This window comes from Panthera tigris, chromosome D2 (genome assembly GCF_018350195.1).
Source record: "Panthera tigris isolate Pti1 chromosome D2, P.tigris_Pti1_mat1.1, whole genome shotgun sequence".
NCBI classification, from domain to species: domain Eukaryota; kingdom Metazoa; phylum Chordata; class Mammalia; order Carnivora; family Felidae; genus Panthera; species Panthera tigris.
This window is the reverse complement of record NC_056670.1, coordinates 24423549-24446401: the sequence shown is the minus strand read 5'-3', so window position 1 is coordinate 24446401 and position 22853 is coordinate 24423549. Positions and strand designations below refer to the sequence as shown.

General features: G+C 36.0%; 1 protein-coding gene across 7 annotated transcripts in view; it reads left to right on the top strand.

The window, feature by feature from the left end:
• The window catches only part of JMJD1C (jumonji domain containing 1C), a 263036-nt gene that overhangs the window by 87987 nt on the left and 152196 nt on the right, over nt 1-22853 (top strand). The window lies entirely within an intron of this gene.

Sequence of the window (22853 nt, the reverse complement as noted above, 5' to 3'; positions counted from 1 at the left end):
TCTTCATGGAAGGGCTCTCTAAACCCAGGGTTTAAATTGAGGAAAGTACTGCAAGGGGCAAAAAAAAATAAATAAACTGAGTAAAGTACTTAGTAAATTTTCCTAATTTGATTTTTCACAGTATAATTTTATATATTTTATGTGACTATTTGGTGAATGTCACCCTTTCTTACTGGAATCTATATCCAGTGAAGACAGGGTCATATTTGTTTACTATCAGAATTGTAAATTCTCTCCTCGGTTAGTGGAATTCTGAATTAGACTTAATGTAGACTTCATCACACTTTCCTCTTCCTATCTATAATCTTTTTTCAGTTTGTTGATGTTTCTCAGTATTGCATTTCCTCTGATCTGACTTCTAGTCTACTTATTCTTTTCAGTGGTATTTAATAAGCTTTTTTTTTTCATTTTTTTTTTCATTTATTTATTTTTGAGAAACAGAGTGAGACAAAGCGTGAGCGGGGGAGGGGCAGAGAGACAACGAGACACAGAATCTGAAGCAGGCTCCAGGCTCTGAGCAAAGGTCAGCACAGAGCCTGATGCTGGGCTCGAACCACCAACTGTGAGATATGACCTGAGCCGAAGTTGGGTGCTCAACCGACTGAGACTCCCAGGACCCCTATATTTAATAAGCCTTTATCCATCCATTGTGTTTTCAGAATCTTTCAATAAATCTGGCTTTTTTATATTTAGAAGTTTTATCTGGTTCTTTTCCAATTCTGCTTGCCTTTTTTAAAAAAAAATCTGTTTTCTACACATATTTCTAAACTTGTCTTTCATTTGTTTAAACATACAGTACTCATGATTATTCTGTATTAACTTGTGTCTATTAATTATCATGTCTGAATTTTTTCCTTTTTGTCTCTGCTGGTTCTCAGTAATGTTACCTTATTTTCTTGTTTTCAGTTACCTTTTTATTCTTTACACCACTCCCTCCTTTTCCAGACTGAGATGGTTGGGGGAGTTGTGTGAGGATGTTTTGAGGCGTAGAATGAAGGTAGCTTTCTCCAGAGAGGAGAGGCTGACATATATTTAGGCTGGCACCATCATGATAGCCTTAGATCTCTTTACATTTAAAGCTTGAAGGTTTTTTTGTATCATTAAGGTGATGTGAATGAATCCATATGAGAGCTAGTTTGTAGTTACAACTCACAAAGAATTTTTTCTAAACTACATTTGCTTACTGCCAACCTACCTTTCTTTGCAGACCCAAGAAAGTGAAAAGAATGGAGTGAGTCTATTCTTATCTCAAGGTATGCTTAGTTAGCCCTTTATGGTTCCAGGTTTCTGAGGGGCGAGTCTCTTGTTAGCCTTCTTGCTTTGAGCTGACTGTGGCATTCAAGTGTTGTTACTCTTTTCCCAAAATCTCAAGTTTGCCTCCATTCAGCAGATGCTCTTAGGGTAAGGCATCTGTGTGTGTGTGTGTGTGTGTGTGTGTGTGTGTGTGTGTGTATATATATACGTATATATGTATATATATATATATATATATACACATACATACGTATATATATACATATACATATATATATATATATATGTAGTTTCTATTTTTTAATATGAGCATTTAGAAGTAAGTGAAATTAGTATTTCCTACGAATTGCAGACCCCAAATTAGTGTTGTCCTGATTTAATCTATGAACTATTCACATGTAGATTATAATTGTAAATTTTATGTAATTTTTTTAATGTTTATTTTTGAGGGAGAGGGAGAGAGAGACAGAGTGTGAGCAGGGGAGGGGCAGATAGAGAAGGAGACACAGAATCCAAAGCAGGGTCCTGGCTCTGAGCTATCATCAGCCCAGAGCCTAATGCAGGACTGGAACCCACGAACCGTGAGATCATGACCTCGGCTGAAGTTGGACGCTTAACTGACTGAGCCACCCAGGTGCCCCTGTTTGTGAGTTTTAAAAGCAGTTTCTTATATAGAACCCTTCAATAAATTCATGGCATATGTTGGTGCTATTACTATGCACCTACTATGCAGCTATTACTATGCTATTACTATGCCTTTACTTGACTTTGTAAAATAAAAAGTTCTGAAACAATTGTTGGTAGATTTGGGGTTTTATTTTTGTTTTTTTATTTGTTAATCATAAGTAAAATGGTGGAATAATTTTCAAGTTAGTGCATCAGGTTAGATAATAAGGTTTTAAAACATATGGAAAAGAAACATAAGCACTTATTACAGAAAAGATTAAGTATTCATTTGTGAAATTTCATTGAAACAAATGGAGAAATCTTTTCAGATATATAATGAATAAAAATCATTCTTTTTGCATGATTTTTTTGGTGGAAATTTTTATTGACATTGTAAGATATTTATGATATAGAAGTAATAAGTGCTTCCCTTGTTCGTTATAAGCCATGTTTTGTATTTTTGGGGGACAAAATGTTAAGGGTTCTTAAAACCATGTACTTTTATTTTTAAGTTTATTTATTTATGTTGAGTGAGAGAGCAAGTATTAATACTTTACCCAAGTATTAGAGCACAGTATCTTGAATATCATTAACATGTAGTATATGACAACACAAATACATTATTGATAACTTTTTGCTCCATACCAGAGCAAAATCACCTTTGTATCATCTGAGTGAATCTTTACAACATCCTTTTCATGTACATTTTGCACGTGAGGTAACTGAAGTTTATGATGTAAGCAATTTGTTTATGTATTTGCAGTTTTTGAGTGGCAGACCTAAGATTAAAACCTAGACTATCCTGACCCATCCTAGAAATCATCCTAGTAAATGAATAACACCTAGAAAACATCCTAGAAATGTATAACACCTATTGATTACATAAAGCTTCTTGTTAATCATATTTTAAGCTCTGGGTCAGTCTTAGTCCACAAAGTTTGTACATCTCCATACTTTCATGATCTGTGGAGATGACTCAAATTCTTATGGATGGTACCTATGTAGGATATGTCTCTTGGTCAAATGCCGAGACTTTGGTACCTTAATGATACTTGGAGGTTTTCTTAACTTTGTTATCATTAGTAAGCAGTGTTTGCATTTCCATGCTTGAAAAATAGGTAATACTTAGTAAGTTTTAGATCTTAATTTTGTATTTAATAAAACTTTAAATATTTGTTTTTATTATACTGATTTCAGGATAAATGCCTTGGGCTCAAATTAACAGATAGAATTTGCCTATTGAAATTATTTTTACAAGAAGACAAAGTTGAAGGTGACATGAATCCAGGCTTCATTATAGCTCAAACAATAGAAAGTTTTTTGTTTCTGTCCCTTGACTGAATTTAAAAGCAGAAGAAAAATCCCATGGCACAGTTTCTGGGGTTTTTATTTTAGATTTTATTATTTTTTTCATTATTTATTTATTTTTAGATGTTTACTTACTTATTTTGAGAGAGAGCGAGCAGGAGAGAGGTAAAGAGAGAGAAAATCTTTTTTTTTAATTTCTTTTTTCAGTTTTTATTTATTTATTTTCAAAGAGAGAGCAAACAGGATAGGGGCAAAGAGGGAATCCCATGCAGGCTCCACACTGTCAGCACAGAGCCGGATGCCCTGCTCAAAGTCACAAACCATGAGATCATGACCTGAGCCGAAATCCAGAGCTGGACGCTTGACTGACTGAGCCACTCAGGTGCCACGTGTTTCTGGGTTTTAATGTTGCTGGTTCTTTGTTTTGCTACTTTGTGCCATGAGGAAGTAAAAGTTGTGATATGGTATTATCTATTTATGAAATGTGTTTTCTCTGTTCAGTTGTATGTTTTTAGCCACTCTACCTAAATAGCTGCTGTGCTGAAAAATTTGGAAGTACCTGATACAAATTTAGTAACTATCATTTATATATTAAGTATAGGCAGGTTAAGCTTTGAAGTTGCCATACTTTAAAGAGGCATTTTGGGATCTCACTAAGGTTAATGTTATACTGGCGATAGGGAAGCAACCTCAGCTAACTCCCAATGAGTCTTGCTTCTCATTTACAGTTGTAGAAATCATTAACATTTTCTTAATATGTTTCACCTCAGCACTCCTGATGGCCTTGAAACCTAAATTTGTGAGTGTATTACATATTACATTTCATTGTAGGACTTTTATTGAGCCTTATATTTCACATTTTGTTTTTATTCTTAGTACTTAAAAGATATTAACAATTGAATATAACAATGCTATCTCATATTAGTAAGAAAAGATGTGGAGTTCTACATATGGTTTTCTGCTTTTTTTTTTTTTTTTTTGCAAAAAAATGGTAACACAGGTGAGAAAAGTCAATACACATGCTTGTATTTATTTATTTACACATCAAGGAACTTGACAAGGAGGCGAAAGAAACCAATAATCCTGGTTACCTTTGTGTGTGTATTTCAAATGGGGATATTTGGGGAATAGAAATAGATACAGGAAAAGGGGGAAAAGGAATGGAATATTCTCTGTATATTGTTTTAAGTATTTTGAGAACTATTTGAAAGTATAGTCTATTAAAAACCTTTTTTTTAAAAAAGCTTTTTTATATTTATTTTTGAAGGAGAGAGAGAGACAGTGTGAGCGGAGGAGGGGCAGAGACATAGGGAGACAGAATCTGAAGCAGGCTCCAGGCTCTGACCTGTCAGCATAAATCCTGATGCGAGGCTCAAACTTACAAGGCGTGAGAGCATGACCTGAGCTGAAGTCGGAGCTTAACTGACTGAGCCACCCAAGTGCCCCTAAAAATCTTTTTCAAGCTACTTGCTGACTTCTGTGCCTTTCCTTAGCTGCAATTAGAAAACTTACTTCCTTTGTTTATGATTGAATGTTCATATATGAAAAAAAACAGTTAAATCAGAGATGGCATAAAAAGAGAAGTTACACACTTGTATAAAAATGTAATTTTCACTTGTTCCTTTTATTTCTATATTGTGGAATTGTAAAAGTTGATTGAAAATGTCACCCGCAGGAGCCAGCTTTACTATTGGCATGATAATATAGTTGGTGCGTCCTCTCATGAAGAAACACCTAAATCCTGAAATTTTTGGACGTACCTCTTTTCACCAAGACTAAAGTTCTCAGTAGCAGATGAATTTTAAATTCGTTTTTTAAATTGCATCTTAATTGAGTTAAATTATGATGTGAAGTAGAAGGGATAATATACTGTGACACTGAGTGATACTCTAAGGTAATTAAAAATAGCAAAGTAGAAGGAAATACAAATAGACTGTTGTTTATCACAGGCTTTAATGCCTCCTCTTCATTTGATTTCTTTTTTATTTTTCCTCTTCCATGGTTTGATTTTAGTTGTTTTTCAGCTACTCAAAGAAATTTTATAAGTGGTATATAATCCCACTTTTTTTTTTTAAGTTGATTTTTGAAAGAGAGCATGTGTGTGAGCAAGGGAAGGACAGAGAGACAGAGAGAGAGAGAGAGAGAGAGAGAGAGAATCCCAAGCAGACTCCCCTGTCAGTCCAATACAGGACTCCATCTCACAAAGGATGAGATCATGACCTAAGGTGAAATTAAGAGTCAGTTGCTTAACTGACTGAGCCACCCACATGCCCCTACAATCCCACTTTTTAAAAATGGCATATAATTCCTGATTTTAAAGTAATATCCATTCTAGGACTTTTGAAAGACAAAGCAAGTTGTAAGGAGTAAAGTAAGTTATTTTTAATATTTTGTGGAAAATAACTATTAAAGAATTGGATACATTTTCTTTTAATCTGTATGTACTTCCCCCCCTCCTTTATGTAAAAGTAAATAGCTTCACTTTTATAAGTACTTGAGTACAATTTCTGAAAAAATTGTTGGATTATTAAAAGGCTTATATACAATAAAATTTATTTTTTTCACGTATAGTTTGTGAATTTTGGCAAATTTACAGACACCTGTAAACAACACGACAATAAGTATATAGAATGGTTTCCTCACTCTCAAAATTTCCTTGCACTGCTCCTTTTTTCCTATTCTTGACCTCTGGCAACCACTGAACTGTTCTTCATTTATAGTTTTTGCTTTTTTTCAGAACATCATGTAATATATAAATGTAATCGTATAATATGTAATTCTTTCAGGCTGGCTTCTTTCATTTAGCATCATACTTTTGACATTCATTCGTACTATTTCATGTTAGTAGTTTGTTGCTTTTATTAAGGAATATTCCATTATATAGGTGTATCATAGTTTATGCATTCACCCATTGATAACTTTGGTTGTTTCTTATTTGGGGGAATTGTAAATAATGCTCCTGAAGACATTCATACACACATTTTTGTATGAATGTAAATTAAAAAAACTTTTTTTTAACATTTATTTATTATTGAGAGACAGAGCGTGAACAGGGGAGGGGCAGAGAGAGAGGGAGACACAGAATCAGAAGCAGGCTCCAGGCTCCGAGCTGTCAGCACAGAGCCCGACGCAGGGCTCGAACTCACAAACCGCGAGATCATGTCGGACGCTTAACCGACTGAGTCACCCAGGCGACCCGAAAATTTTTATATCACTTGGGCAAATACCTAAGAAGAAGATTGCTGGGTCATAGGGTAAGATGATGTTTAATTTCATAAATAACTGCCAAACTCTTGTCCAGAGCAGTTGTTCTATGTTGAATTCCTACGCGAAGTGTTTGAGAGTTCCAGTTGCTTTTTTCTTCACTACGTATTGTCAGAGTTGGGTTTTGGTGATTTTAGAAATCCTGTCCAGTGTACAGTGGTCTATCATTGTGGTTTAATTTGTTTTTACCTTATAGTAATAATGGGTGTTGAGCTCTATTAATTGGCTTATGTACTGTATATTTTCTTTGGAGAAGTCTCTGTTCAAATCATTTGCCCATTAAAAAAATTTTATTTGGGGGGGGCACATGGGTGGCTCAGTCAGTTGAGCGTCCAGTTTCAGCTCAGGTCATGATTTCATGGTTTGTGGGTTCGAGCCCCACGTTGGGCTCTGCGCTAGCAACTAGGAGCCTGCTCCGAATTCTGGGTCTTCCTCTGTCTCTCTCTACTCCTCCCCCACTTGTGCTCTCTTTCAAATATAAATAAACTTTAAAATATTTTGAGAGTTGAGAGAGTTGTTTTCTTTTAAAACCTTTGGATATAAGTCCCTTTTCAGATATGTGACTTACAAATATTTTCTCCTGGTTTGCAGCAACAGGTTTTAATTTTTGTGAAGTCCAGTTTACCAGATTTTTGTTTTTAATTGATCAGAAATTTGGTATCATATCTAAGAACTGTGCTTAACTCCGTGTCATGAAGTTTTCTTCCTTTGTTTTCCTTTAAATATTTTATAGTTTTAGATTTTCCATTCGAGAGAGAGAGAATTGAGATACTGATCGAAGTACGGCAGAGATAAAAACTATACATATTGATAAAATACTTATGCTTAATATATTATGTATGTATGTTTATGCTCTATTAATGACAGTAGAAAAACTAGTGAAATCACCAGCCAAACTCAGCGGTACATCATTAGCCCATATATTAAGTTAAAATTTGTAATTTGTAAATATATACTCTTTTTTTCCTGCTTCAACTCCAGTCATTAAATCAGCCTGGAATGTTATTTCTTAATTCTTCTATTATCTTCTCATCCTATGTATATGCAAGTTTTATTTCTTTTAATTTTTAATTTACTTTTATTACTTTTTTATTGACCTATAGTTGACATACAATGTTATGAGTTTCAGGTACGCAGCCTAGTGATCCAACAATTTTTCACGTTATGTAATGCTTACCACAGTAAGTGTAGTTACCTTCTGTTACCATAAAGTTACATTACAATTTTTATTGACTGTATTCCCTATGTGTACTTTTCATCCCCATGACTTAGTATTTTATAACTAGAAGTTTGTACTTCTTAATCCCCCTCACCTATTTTGTCCATTACCCCACCCGCTTCTCCTCTGGCAACCACCCATTTGTTCTCTGTATTTATGAGTCTCTTTCTGTTTTTGTTTGTTTTGTTTTTTAGATTCCACATATGAGTGAAATAATATGGTAGTTGTCTTTATGACTTATTTCACCTAGCATAAGATCCTCTAGGTCCATCCATGTTGTCAAGATTGGCAAGGTTTTTTTTTTTTTATGGCCGAATAACATTCCTGTGCGTGTGCGCGCGTGCGTGTGTGTGTATACCACGTTTTCTTCATCCATTCTTATATCAGTGGTCACTTAGGTAATTTTCAAATCTTGGCTGTTGTAAGTAATGTTGTAAGACATAGGGATGCATATATCTTTTTTTTTTTTTTTTAGTGCGCTTTTTTTTTTTTTTTTTTTGAGGTGGTCGAAATATCCAGCAGTGGAATTAATGGATTGTATAGTATTTCTGTTTTTAATTTTTTGAGGAACCTGCATCCTCTTTTCGTTGGTGGCTGCACCAGTTTACATTACCATGTTCATATGGTCAATTAATCTATGACAAAAGAGACAAGAATATACAATGGACAGAGGATAAGTCTCATCAATAAATGGTGTTGGGAAAACTTGGCAGCTACATGAAAAGGATGAAACTGGACCACTTTCTTACATCATACACAAAAATAAACTCAATGTATTAAAGAGCTAAATGTAAGACCTTAAGCCATAAAACTCCTGAAAGGAAACATAGGTAGTAATCTCTTTGACATTGGCCGTAGTAACATTTTTTTTTGGATAGTTCCCCTCAGGCAAGGGAAACAAAAGCAAAAATAAATTACTGGGATTACATCAAACTGCAAGTGTTTTTTTTTTTTTTGTTTTTGTTTTTGTGGTTTTTTTTGAGAGAGAGAACATACATGGAACAGAGGTAGAGGGAGAGAGAGAGAATCCCACGCAGGCTCCATGCTGTCAGCACAGAACCCAATGCGAGGCTCAATCCCACAAACTGTGAGATCATGACCTAAGCTGAAACCAAGAGTTGGATGCTTAACCGGTTGAGCCACCCTGCAAGTCTTATTTCCTAATAAGTTTAGTTGGGATTCTATTTTCTGATCACTCATATTTTTTTTTAATCCTTTGCCTAAGAATGAGAAAGGGTTTAGAGAAAAATACAAGGATAAAGCTGGTATATAGTTGCTTGCAGTATGAAATTTCCTAAAATATCTGTACTTGTTTTAGTGTGATTGGCCTCCTTCACCAAATATATATTAGAACAGAGGTTGGCAAACTTTTCTTTATAGGACTAGACCATATTAAGACACTTTGATGTGGAATTAAGTTAACAGAAACTTTGCAGACTTAAGTGTGTATTGACTCAGTTCAATTCAAATATAGATAAGCCAAATGGATCTTTGAGGGATATCCAGTACAGATTTAAAGTCTCGGGTGTCTTTAATTTTATTGCCAAATCTGACTCTTTCAGTCTTTTCTTCCTATTCAGGAAAACACAATTACAGCAGGTTTTCATAAGATCCAGTTAACACTAGACAGTTGTATTGCTGCATCATACTATCGTTGTTCTAGGTTAATTATTAGGCCAGAACAAAAATGGATTGATTTTAGACATGGTAGTGACCTTAAATTTAAGGCGGTAGGAAAGTGTCTAGGGAGATCAGAAAATACTGTGTTCCTTGTTTGTTTTTTTAAGTTTTGTTTTTGTTTTTGTTGAGAGAGGGAAAGAGAGAGACAGAGACAGAGTGTGAGTGGGGGAGGGGCAGAGAGAGAGGGAGAGGGAGACACAGAATCCAAAGCAGGCTCCAGGCTCTGAGCTGTCCGCACAGAGCCTGATGTGGGGCTCGAACTCCCGAGCCACAAGATCATGACCTGAGCCGAAGTCAGATGCTTAACTGACTGAGCCACCCAGGCACCCCAAAAATTCTGTGTTCCTTGAGCTATTCAGTGTATTACATTTAATACAAACCAAAAAAAGTAATTTTTTACCTTCATAAAATTTAACATATTTAATATGTAAAAACAGTAATAACATTTCATAATTTGCCTATAAAATATATCCTAGCCACCATAATGCCAAATATTTTAGCATAGTTATTTTGTAACTATGCTAAAAATTATCCTCCTTGCTGAAGGTGACACACTTTCTCTGAGAACTGCTTCTTTCCACTTTCCCTTTGGAGAACCCCAGTGGCTTACTTGGGAACTGCAGAATCCTTCATTATTCTTTTTCCATACTTCATGATTGTTTCAAGGATGAATACCTACTCTATATAGTACTAAACCCAATAACAGGTAAAGCTGGAACGAGTGACCCTCTTTGAATAGGTACAGATACAAAAGTTCTTAAGTTTTAGTTTGTCTCTAGAGATAGAATAAAGCCTCAGATGTATAAAGGGAAGCATCATTGAGAAAGATCAAGAGAATGGTTTTAATTTTTAACAACTTTCTAGGTTTCGGTATAGCCTTGTGATACCCAAATTTGCTTTTTGGTTTCTGAGATACCTGTGAAACCTTACAATTCTGCTTTTTGTTCTCAAGCTTCTTTTTTGTTGTTTGTAATCAAAAATACTTTGTGTTATATATACTACACAAACTCATTCCCATTCTTCAAGTGACTGGCCAGAAGAAACAAACTAGTTCTTAAAACATCTGAATCAAATAAGGAAAAAGTTCACAGTACCTCAAAATGGAAGTGAAGAATTACAGTCTTTTGAGTTCAAAAGATCAAGAGAGAACTGAATGATTTATGGAATGGTTGAATTCTTCAGGACTCCGATCAGAGCTATCTCCTGTCAAGGTTAGGTTAGGTCAGGTACCCTAATGGCACTCTTGGCACCTCTGTCTTATTGCAGTTGTTTCAGGATATGGAAATTATTTTTACTTTTATTTTTTCTATAGCCTCTTAGGAAAATATCATAATTAGATTACATGTGATACACCTGGTTGACTTTTTTCTGAAACAAAACCCTACCTATTTAACTTGCAGATTTGCTTTCTGTACCTAGGCACTGTTTTGTTAAACTCTTATCTTTTGAAAATAGTACCAAACTAATCCCAGATCCTCCAAGTTCTCTTCTAACCCCTTATTTTCACATATTCTCTTCATTTTCACTGTATTCATTCTGTCTGTTTCACTTAAAATCTTACTATCTTTTATGTAGGTACAAGGAAAGACTGAGAAGTAGATGAGAACTGTTAGGAAGGTGTAGAGGTTAGACGCCAGAGAATAGTTACTCTTTAGCTCCCCTCGCCCAATTTCATCATTCTTTGCAAATAACATCATCTTTATTTTATCTTATGAGCCTATCCCACAATGGTTGGCATTTGGTGGGTATTCAGTAAATACCTTTTTGTTGTTTGTTTTGACATTCAAAATGTGTCCTTTATTTTTATTCTTACAGATGCATAAATCACATTAAGTAAAATTCACTCCATTTAATTGTGTAATTGGATAAGTTTTCGCATAAAATGTTTTCATCACCCGAAAAAGTTCCCCTCATGACACTTGTTATCAGTCAACTTACCAGACACCCAGATCATAGCAAGCACTGATATGATTTCTGTCCTTTTTGTTTTGTGTTTTCTAAAATTTACATATACATATATAAAACCTTTTGTGTTTGGCTTCTTCCATTTAGCTTTTGAGATTTACACACACACACACACACACACACACACACACACACACATATAAAAATATAATATTTATGTATATGTAAGCAATTCCTTTATATTGCTAGAAGTATTCCAATGTATGGATGCACCACAGATTGTTTATCCGTTCACCAAATAATGGACATTTGGGTTGTGTGCGTTTTTGATTGTTACAAATAAAGTCGCTGTAAACATTCCAGTACAAGTCTGTGCATGGATGTATTTTCATTTCTTTGGATAGATACCTAGGAGTAGAATTGCTGGGTTGTATGAATGCATATTTAACTTTGTAACAAGTTGACAAACTGCCAAACTGTAGTTGATGATGAGCATTTTATATGTTTATTTATTTTTCATGTATCTTTTTTTGTAAAATATCTGATTAAATCTATGCTGTTTTTTTTTTTAATGTTTATTTAGTTTTGAGAGAGAGAGGGAGAGAGAGACACAGAGTGCGAGCAGAGGAGGGTCAAGATAGAGAGGGAGACAGAATCCCAAAGCAGGCTCCAGGCTCTGAGCTGTCAGCATGGAGCCCCACATGGGGCCTGAACTCAGAAACAGTGAGATCATAAGCTGAGCTAAAGTCACACCCTTAACCAACTGAGCTACCCAGGTGCTCCACTTTGTTATTTTTGAAATAAACTTTTTATATTTTAGTAATTTAAAGTGGTAGAGAAGTTGTAAGTTAGGAAAAATAATGTTCTTATTTTTTATTTTATTAAAAATTTTTAAATATTTATTTATTTATTTATTTATTTATTGAGAGACAGAGTATGTGAGCGGGTGAGGGAAGAGAGAGAGGGGGAGACACAGAATCTGAAGCAGGCTTCAGGCTCTGAACTGTCAGCACAGAACCCAACGTGGGGTCTGAACTCAGAAGCCAAGCCATGAGATTATGACCTGAGCTGAAATGTGAATGCTTAACCCACTGAACCATCCAGGCACCCCAGGAAAAATAATTTTACCTTATACCCCTCACTCAATTTCCCTCATTGTTAACATCTGACAATACCATGATGTGTTTGTCAAAATTAAGAAATGACTTTGAGGGGCTCCTGGGTGGCTCATTCGGTTTAGCATGCGACTTCAGCTCAGGTCATGATCTCTCATGGTTTGTGAATTAGAGCCCCGCGTGGGGCTCTGTGCTGACAGCCCAGAGCCTGGAGCCTGCTTCGGATACTGTGTGCCCCTCTCTCTCCACACCACCCCTGCTTGTGCTCTGTCTTTAAAAAATGAATAAACATTAAAATAACAAAGATGCCATTGATACCTTATTGCTAACTTGACTTTGTTTAGATTTCACCAGTTTTTACATTGATGTCCTATCTGTGTTTTAGTCCAGGATACTGCATTGCATTTAGTTGTCAAGTTTCCCCAGTCTCCTGTGGTTTTTGACAGTTTTTTTCAGAGTTATGGACTAAATGTGTGTATCCCCCAAGATTCATATTTTGAAATCCTGACCTCTAGAGTGATGGTAGGAGGTGGAGCCTTTCAGAGGTAATTAGGTTTTAGGTTAGCCTCCATCCTATTGACTGGGGTTAATGCTCTTATAAAAACAGCCCTGAGAACCTCCCTTCCCCCTTCACCACATGAGGACATAGTAAAAAGGCACCATCTTTGAACAGGAGTAGGCCTTCACACACTGAATCTGTCCACATCTTGATCTTGGACTCTTCAGCCTCCTGAGGAGTGAGAAATAAATTTCTGTGACTTATTTATCAATTTATTTATTTATTTAAAAAAATTTCTTTAACGTTTATTTATTTTTGAGAGAGAGAGAGAGAGAGAGAGAGAGAGAGAGAGAGAGAGAGAGAATATGAACTAGCAGGGGAGGGGCAGAGAGAGAGGGAGACATGGAATCTGAAACAGGCTCCAGGCTCTGAGCTGTTAGCACAGAGCCCGACGCGGGGCTTAAACTGACAAACCATGAGATCATGACCTGAACTGAAGTTAGTCGCCTGACCAACCAAGCCACCCAGGCACCCCAATTTATCAGTTTATTTAAACTAAAAGGAAAACCAAAAACAGTTCACCCATTTTTCCCACCCTTCACTCCTACATCTGTCATTCACCAATCTTTTCATTGTGTATGTGGTCTTGTTGGATTTTTTTTAGATTCCATATAAGAGAATATACAAAATTCGTCTTTTTTCTTACGTCACTTGCCATAATGACCTTGAGATCTGTCCAAGTTGTTGCAAATGGCAGGATTTTATTCTTTATGGCCAAATAATATTCCATTGTGTGTGTTTGTGTATACACACGTATATACACTACAGTTTCTTTATTCATCCATCAGTGGACACAGGTTTTTTCTGTATCTTAGCTGTTGTAAATAATGCTGCCGTGAACAAGGGTTACATATATCTTCTCAAGCTAGTATTTTTCTTCAGAAAAATAACCCAAAAGTCGCATTGCTGGATCATATGGTAGTTCTATTTTTAATGTTTTGAGGAACCTCCATACTGCTTTTCGTAGTGGCTACAGAAATTTACATCCCCACAAATAGTATACAATTCATGCTTTTTCTTCACATCCTCACCAACGCTTGTTATTTCTAGTCTTTTTGATAATAATCATTCTCATAGGCATGAGGTAATATCTCACTGTGGTTTTGGTTTGTGCTTCCCTGTTAATGATGTAGGGCATCTTTTTATGTACTTGTTGGCCATCTGTTTGTCTCCTTTAGAAAAATGTCTGTTCTGATCTTGATTGGGAGTTTTTTGTTTTTTAATGTATTGGGGGTTTTTTGTTTTGTTTTGGTGTTTTCCTATTGAATTGTATGGGTTTTTAATATATTTTGGATATTAGCCCCATATCAGATATATGATTTGCAGATATTTTCTCCCACATAGTATGTTGTCTTTTCATTTTGGTAATGGTTGTTTTTTGCTGAACAGAAGCTTTTTACATTTTTTTTTAGGTTTATTTATTTATTTTTGAGAGAGACAGAGACAGCATGAGTGGGGGAGGAGCAGAGAGAGAAGGGAGAGAGAGAGGATGCCAAACAAGTTCTGCACTGCCAGCTCAGAGCCTGACGTGGGGCTCAAACCCATGAAACCATGAGACCATGACCTGAGCCAAAACCAAGAGTCAGATGCTTAACCAACTGAGCCACCCAGGCGCCCCCAGAAGCTTTTTAGTTTTATATAGTACCACTTGTTTATTTTTGCTTTTGTTGCTTTTGCTTTTGATACCACACTCAAAAAATCATCTCCAAGATCTGTGTCAAGGAGATTTTTGCCTATGTTAGAAGTTATGGTTTCAGGTCTTACATTCAAGTTTTTGATCCATTTTGAGTTATTTTTGTGTATGGTAGAAAGGCATGGTCCAGTTTCATTCTTTAGCATGTGACCAATTTTCCCACACCATTTACTGCAGAGACTGTCCTTTCCTTGTTGTATATTTTTAGCTCTTTTGTCATAAATTAATTGGCCCATATATGCATGGGTTTATTTCTGTTGCTTTAAAGCTTACCAAGAGTACAGTATTTTTGTTATAGCAGCCTAATAAACGGACACTTAGCCTTATACCTCGTTTTTCATGACTTGACAGTTTTGAATTACTGATTTTGCATATTTTTGTTGTTGAGTTGTCTTAACTGAGTTTGAAAAGACCTGTTAGTATTCTATGTCTATTTTGATTTTTTAAATTATATCCTTTTCATTTTCTTAATTTCTTGCAGAGAGCAGATGTTTTATGTTAGATGAAGTCTAATTTATTTTTTCAGAGATTTTGTTTTTAAGTAATCTCAACACTCAGCATGGGGCTCAAACTCACAACCCTGAGAGCAAGAGTCACTCACTCTACTAACCGAGCCAACTAGGTGCCCCTAATTTTGTGTATGGTACAAGAGAAGGGTAGACATTTTTCTGTTCTTGGCATATGAATGTCTAGTTGCTCCAGTACCATTTATTGAAAAGACCTATCATTTTTCTATTGAATTTCTTTGGAATATTTATTGAAAATCAGTTGATACATATGACTTGCTCTATATTTGGATTCTCAATTCTGTTCCATTAACAATAAATGTCTTGGAGCAGCTGGGTGGCTTAGTCGGTTAAGTGTCCGACTCTTGGTTTCAGCTCAGATCATGATCTCATGGTTGGTTAGATTGAGCTCTGTACCAGGCTCTGTGCTGAATTGTGTGGAGTCTGCTTGGGATTCTCCCTCTCTCTCTGCTCCTTCCTTATTCGCACATGCTCTCTTCTCTCTCTCTCTCTCTCTCTCTCAAACTCAATAAATGTTTTTAAAAAATAATGTCTTGATTTGAAGACAATAGTATGAATTCTGTACTACTCAGTAATCTTATCCTGGCATACCATATCTCCTTTTTATGTTGTTATTTTACTCACCTCATTTTTGTTTTATGGTCTTTTTTCCCCCATATTACCTATGTTCTACATAATTGAGAGTTAAAAATAGTTTATGTTTACTTTAAAAACAATAACACTCTGGGGTGCCTGGGTGGCTTAGTCAGTTAAGCCTCTGACTCTTGATTTTGGCTCAGGTCATAATCTCCTCAGGCTCTGCACTGACAGCACAGAGTCTGCTTGGGAATCTCTCTCTCCCCTCTCTGCCCCTCCCCACTGATGCATGTGTGCACGCTCTCTCTCTCAAAACAAATAAATAAACATTAAAAAAATTACTAAAAAATATATTTTTAAAAATAACACTCCAGGACCAATTCTGTACCTTATGAAGTATGTTTATCAGTGCGAATATAGTTTCTCCAGTAGTAGCATGTTGTACAGCTGTTGTAGTATAATATCACAGTCAGCAAATTGACATTGATACAGTTGCCAACTTTTTCAAATTTCATGTGTGTGTGTGTGTGTGTATGTGTGTTAGTGTTGTATGCAATTTCATCACTTGTGTAGATTCCTATGACTACCGCCACAGTCAAGATTCAGGGAAGTACCATTGCAAGGGTTCCACGTTCATGCTTTTATAGCCATGATGACCCTTCTCCCCAACCCCTGGACAACACTAATCTATTTTCCATCTTTTTTTATTTTATTATTTTTTTTAATGTTTATTTTTGAGAGAGAGAGAGAGACAGAGCATGAGCATGGGAGGGGCAAAGAGAGAGGGAGACACAGGATCCAAAGTAGGCTTCAGGCCCTGAGCTGTTAGCACAGAGCCTGGTGTGGGGCTTGAACTCACAAACAGTGAAATCATGACCTGAACTGAAGTCGGACGCTTAACTGACTGAGCCATCCAGGTGCCCCTCTTTTTTCCATTATTATAATTTTGTCTTTTAAGATTATTGTATAAATGGAGTGATACTGTATCTTTTTGAGAATGCCTTTTCACTCAGCATAATTCCCTTAAGTTTCATTACAGTTGTGGGCCTCAATAATTTGTTCCAATTTGTTGTTGAGTAATATTCCCATGGGATAGATGTACCCAGTTTATTTAATCATTCATCTGTTGAAGGACATTTGGATGGTGTCTGGTTATTTACTCTTAGGAATAAAGCTGCTGTGAACATTCACGTACAGATTTTTGTGTTAATATAAGTTATCTTTTTGGGGGGATCAGTGCCTGAGAATGCAGTTGGGAGTCATATGGCAAGCATATGTTTAGTTTTGTAAGAAATTACCATATTCTTACCCTGAGTGGCTATACCATTTTTTATTATCAGTAATGTATGAGTGATTTAGTTTTTTTCATCCTTGCCAGTATTTGAAGTCATCAGTGTACTTTTATATTAGCCATTCTGGTGTGTATGAAGTATCTCACTGTATTTTAGTTTGTATTTCTCTAATGGCTAATGATGTCGAACATCTTTTAATGTGCTTATTTGCCATCTTAATGTATCATCTTCAGTAAAATGTCCATATCTTTTGCCATTGCATTGTATGGGTTTTCTTTGTTTGTTTTGCTTTTTACTGATGTACACTTGTATTCATTGTTATGGAAGTGATTGCATCTGCTGTTAGGTACTACTAAAATTTCATTTTGGTTAATCACTTGTCTCAGCAAGATGGAGTCCATTCTTTTCCTGTCAATCTTGATGCCTGCTTTTGTCATTTGTATCCATATATGTTTGGCTTTATTTGGAGGCTTTTTCTTTTTTTCCTCTGTTAGTCCCCCATATTACTATTCTTATACAAACTTCATTACTGTGGTTTTGCTTGGGGTTTGGGGATTTTTTTTTTTTTTTTTTGGAAGTTTATTTATTTATTTATTTTAGTTCTTTGAAGGTTTTTGGTTTTATTTTAAATTTTTTTCCTTTCTTTTGTGTCTTTTTTTCTCATACTGTTTTGTTACTATGGCTTTATCACATGACTTGGTATCTGGTGGGACAAAATATTGTGCTGCTTCTTGTCCTTTTGTTCTCACATATACATTTAGAATCTTGTCAAGTAGGGAAGGTATTTTGAAGCAACTCTACTATTGAAAACAACTGTAAAAGATGAATCAAAATAAAAATAAAGAGCTTATCTTATAAGATACCACAGTCTCCAAGGCTGTGAAGAATTACAGAGCCAAAGCCCTGGGGTGAAAAGAAAACCAGTCCACTGAGAAGGACATTTGAGACCTTCTTTCCCCCTGATGGTGTACAGATTCCAGAAAAGGCCACTGAGAGGTTGAGAAGCTAAGCAGTTGTTTTGACATACTTACTGGACTAGGGAGACAAAAGTTGGAGCTCAGGACCTCTAAGGACAGAGCTGTTTGCTAAACAAACCTCTCTGGTTTTATGCTAAAACCTCAAGGAGCTGTACTCTACATCAGGGTTTCTCAGTTTTACTACTGTTGACAGTTTGAACCAGGTAATTCTTTGTTGTCAGGAACTGTCCTGTGAACTGAAGGATGTTTGGAAGCATCGCTGGCCTGTAGACTCAATAGATGCCAGGACCCACTGTGACAATCAAAAGTATCTCCATATATTGCCAAATGTCCCCCGGTTAGCAAAAATCACCCCTATTTAGGGAAGATAGCCCTAAAAGTATACTTGAATAAACTAGGCCTTACAGGGATTAAAGCCCATTTTGAATTGAAGCACCTAGTGCTCATCACAAGTGCCCTCCTTAATACCCATCACCTATCTAACCTATCCCCCGCCCACCTCCTTAACCACAGCTTACTCTCTGTGGTAAGTGTGTCTTGTGGTTTGTTTCCCTTTCTCCCCTCCCACCCCCCACTTCCCATATGATCATCTTATTTGTTTCTTAAACTCCACATATGAGTAAAATCATATGGTATTTGTCTTTCTCTGTTTGACTTATCTTGCTTAGCATCATACCTTCTAGTTCCATCCACGTCATTGCAAATGGCAAGATTTCATTCTTTTTGATGGTTGAGTAATATTCCATTGTATGTGTATACTACATCTTCCTTATTCATTTGTCGATGGATATTTGGGTTCTTTCCATAGTTTGTCTATTGTTGAAAATGCTATAAACATTGAGGTGCATGAATCCCTTCAAATCTGTATTTTTGTATCCTCTGGGTAAATAGCTAATAGTGTAGTTGCTGGATTGTAGGGCAGTTCTATTTTTAGTTTTTTGAGGAATTTCCATACTGTTCTCCAAAGTAGCTATACCAGTTGGCATTCCCACCAAAAGTGCAAGAGGGTTTCCCCTTCCTCCACATCCTCGCCAACACCTGTTGTTTCTTGTGTTGTTAATTTTAGCTGTTCTGATAGGTGTGAAGTGGTATCTCATCATGGTTTTGATTTGTATTTCTCTGATGATGAGTGATGTTGAGCATCTTTTCATGAGTCTGTTAGCCATCTGGATGTCTTCCTTGAAAAAGTGTCTATTCATGTCTTCTGCCCATTTTTCAACTGGGTTATTTGGTTTTTTTGGGAAGGGGGTTGTTGAGTTTGATAAGTCCTTTGTAGGTTTCAGATACTAACCCTTTATCAGATATGTCATTGACATTTCTATATCTTCTGCCATTCCATAGGCTGCCTTTTAGTTTGGTTGATTGTTTCCTTTGCTGTGCAGAAGCTTTTTATATTGATGATTTCTAGATATTTTAATAATGCTTCTTTAAAAAGTTTTACTTTAAAAATGATTCCAAAAATTAGAAGAGGAAGGAAAGCTTCCAAACTTACTGTGCAAAGCCAGCATTACCCTGGATACCAAAACTACAAAAAAAGAGAACTACAGGCCAGTAACTCTCATGAACGAACAGAGATGCAGAAATCTTCAACAAAACGTTAGCAAACTGAATCCAATAATACATTTAAAAAAAATCATTCACTCTGATTAAGTGGGATTTATTCCTGATGCAAGGATGGTTCATTATTTGCAAATCAATCAACATGATACAGCACATCACCAAGAGAAAGGATAAAAACCATATGATCATTTCAATAGATGCAGTAAAAGCATTTGACAGAGTACAATATCTACTCATGATAAAAAACCCTCAACAAAGTAGGTTTAGAGGGAACATACCTCAACATGATAAAAGCCATATATGAAATACCCACAGCTAAGTTCATATTCAATGGCAAAAGACTGAGCTTTTCCCCTAAGGTTAGGAACAAGACACAGATGTCTACTCTGACCAGTTTTATTCAACATGTTACTGGAAGTCCTGGCTACAGCAACCAGACAAGGAATACCTTCCATATTGGTAAGGAATAAGTCAAACTTTCAACTATTTGCAGATGATATGATAATATACATAGGAAACCCTAAAGACTTCACCAAAAAACTGCTAGAACTGAACAGTGAATTCAGTAAGGTCTCAGGGTACAAAATCAATGTACAGAAATGCATTGCATGTCTATACACTACTAAGGAGAGGGCAAAAAGAGAAATTAAGCAACAGTCCCATTTATAGTTGCACTAAAAATAATAAAATGTCTAGGAATAAACTTAACAAGGAGGTGAGAGACCTGTACTCTGAAAACCATACAACACTGATAAAAGAAATTGAAGACCGGGATGTCTGAAGGGGCTCAGTTGGTTAAGCATCTGACTTCAGCTCAGATCATGATCTAATGGTTTGTGAGTTCGAGTCCCTCATTGGGCTCTCTGCTGTCAGCCCAGAGCCTACTTTGGATCTTCTCTTTCCCTGTCTCTCTGCCCCTCCACTGCTCGTGCTCTTGCTCTCTCTCTCTCTCTCTCTCTCTCTCTCTCTCTCTCTCTGTCTCTTCCCCCACCTCAAAATAAATGAATAAACTAAAGAAAGAAATTGAAGTCCACACAGATGGAAAGACATTCCTTATGCTCATGAGTTGAAAGAAAAAATATTGTTAAAATGTCCATACTATCTAAAACAATCTATAGATTTAATGTAATCCCTATCAGTATACCAATAGCATTTTTCACAGAACTAGAAAAAACTACCCTAAACTTTTTATGGAACCACAAAAGACCCTGAATAGCCAAAGCAGTCTTGAAAAAGAAAAACAAAACTGGAGGTATCACAATTCAAAACTTCACAGAGAGAAAGCACAAGTTAGGGAGGGGCAGAGTGGGAAAGAGAGAGGATCTCAAGCAGGCTCTGCACTGCCAGCACAGAGCCTGACACGAGGTTCAGCCCCATGAACTGTGAGATCATGACCTCAGCCAAAGTCAGATGCTTAACTGACTGAGCCACCCAGGCAACACTGAACTTCACATTTTAATTACAGATCTGTATTAATCAAAAGAGTATGGTACTGGTACAGAAATAGACATAGCAATCAATGGGACAGAAATAGGAAGCCCAGAAATAAACCCACACTTATCACGTGGTCAATTAACCCTTAACAAAGTACGCAAGAATATGCAGTGGGAAAAAGTCTCTTCAACAAATGGTATTGGAAAAACTGGAGAGCTGCATGCAAAAGAATGAAACTTGACCACTTTCTCACACCATACACAAAAATAAATTCCAAATGCATTAAGGACCTAAATATGAGACCAGAAACCATAAAAATCTAAAACACAGTAATGTCTCTGACACTGGCCATAACAACATTTTTCTAGACGTGTCACCTGAAACAAGAGAAACAAAAGCAAAAACTATTATTGGGACTACATCTAATTAAAAAAACTTCTGCACAGCAAATGATACAACTAGCAAAACTAAAAAATGGAAGATATTTGCAAATGACATTTATAAAGGGTTAATATCCAAAATATGTAAGAAATTTATACAACTCAACACCCAAAACCATATAATCCAATTAAAAAATGGGGAGAAGACATAAACAGAGATTTCTCCAAAGGAGACATCCAGATGGCCAATAGACACATGAAAAGATGCTCAGCATCACTCATCATCAGGGAAATGCAAATCGAAACAACCATGAGATATCACTTCACACTGGTAAGAATGGCTAAAATCAAAAACACAATAAACAAGTGTTGGTTATGATGTGGAGAAAAAGGAACCCTCTTGCCCTGTTGGGAATGCAAACTGGTATAGCCACTGTGTAAGACAGTATGGAGGTCCTTAAAAAAGTAAAAATAGAATTACCGTATGATTCAGTAATTACACTACTGAGTATTTACCCAAAGAAAACAAAAAAGATAAATTGGAAAAAGTATACACACTCTTGTGTTTACTGCAGCATTTTTTTACAGTAGCCAAATCAGGGAAGCAGCCCAAGTTGCACTGATGGATGAATGGATAAAGAAGTGATATATGTATACAATGGAATATTGTTCAACCATAAAAAGAATGAAATCTTGCCATTTGCAACAATATGGATGGATTTAGAGTGTATAATGCTAATCAAAATAAACCAGTCAGAGAAAGACACATTCCACATGATTTCACTCATGTGTGGAATTTAAGAAACAAAAGAAACAAAGGAAAAAGAGAAACCAAGAGACAAACTCTTAACTATAGTGAACAAATGCATGGTTACCAGAGGGGAGTCAGGTGGTGGGATGGGTGAACTAAATGAATGGGATTAAGAGCACACTTACCTTGATCACTGAGTAATGTATAGAATTATTGAATTTCTGTATTGTACACCAGAAACTAGTATAACACTGTATGTTTATACTGGGATTAAAAAACAAAAAAACAAAAAAAACCTTGGGGCTCCTGGGTGGCTCAATCAGTTGAGCATCCGACTTCACCTCAGGTCATGACCTTGTGGTTTGTGAGTTTAAGCCCTGCATTGGACTTGTCAGTGCAGAGCCGGCTTTGGATCCTCTGTACCCCTCTCTCTCTGCCTCTCCCTGTTCATGTTCTCTCTCTCAAAAATGAATAAACATTTATTTAAAAAAAAAACTTTTACTTTCTAATAGATGCAATTAATTAAATGAAATTAAATTTTTACTTCTGTATCTAACAACCTGACAAAATTTTCTTAACTTTCAACATGGAGGATATATCCATCTGCAAATAATGACAGTATTTCTTTTTTAGTCTCTTGTGTTTTTAATATTTCTTTTTCTCTTTTTTCTTTCAATAATTTTGGACTACCAT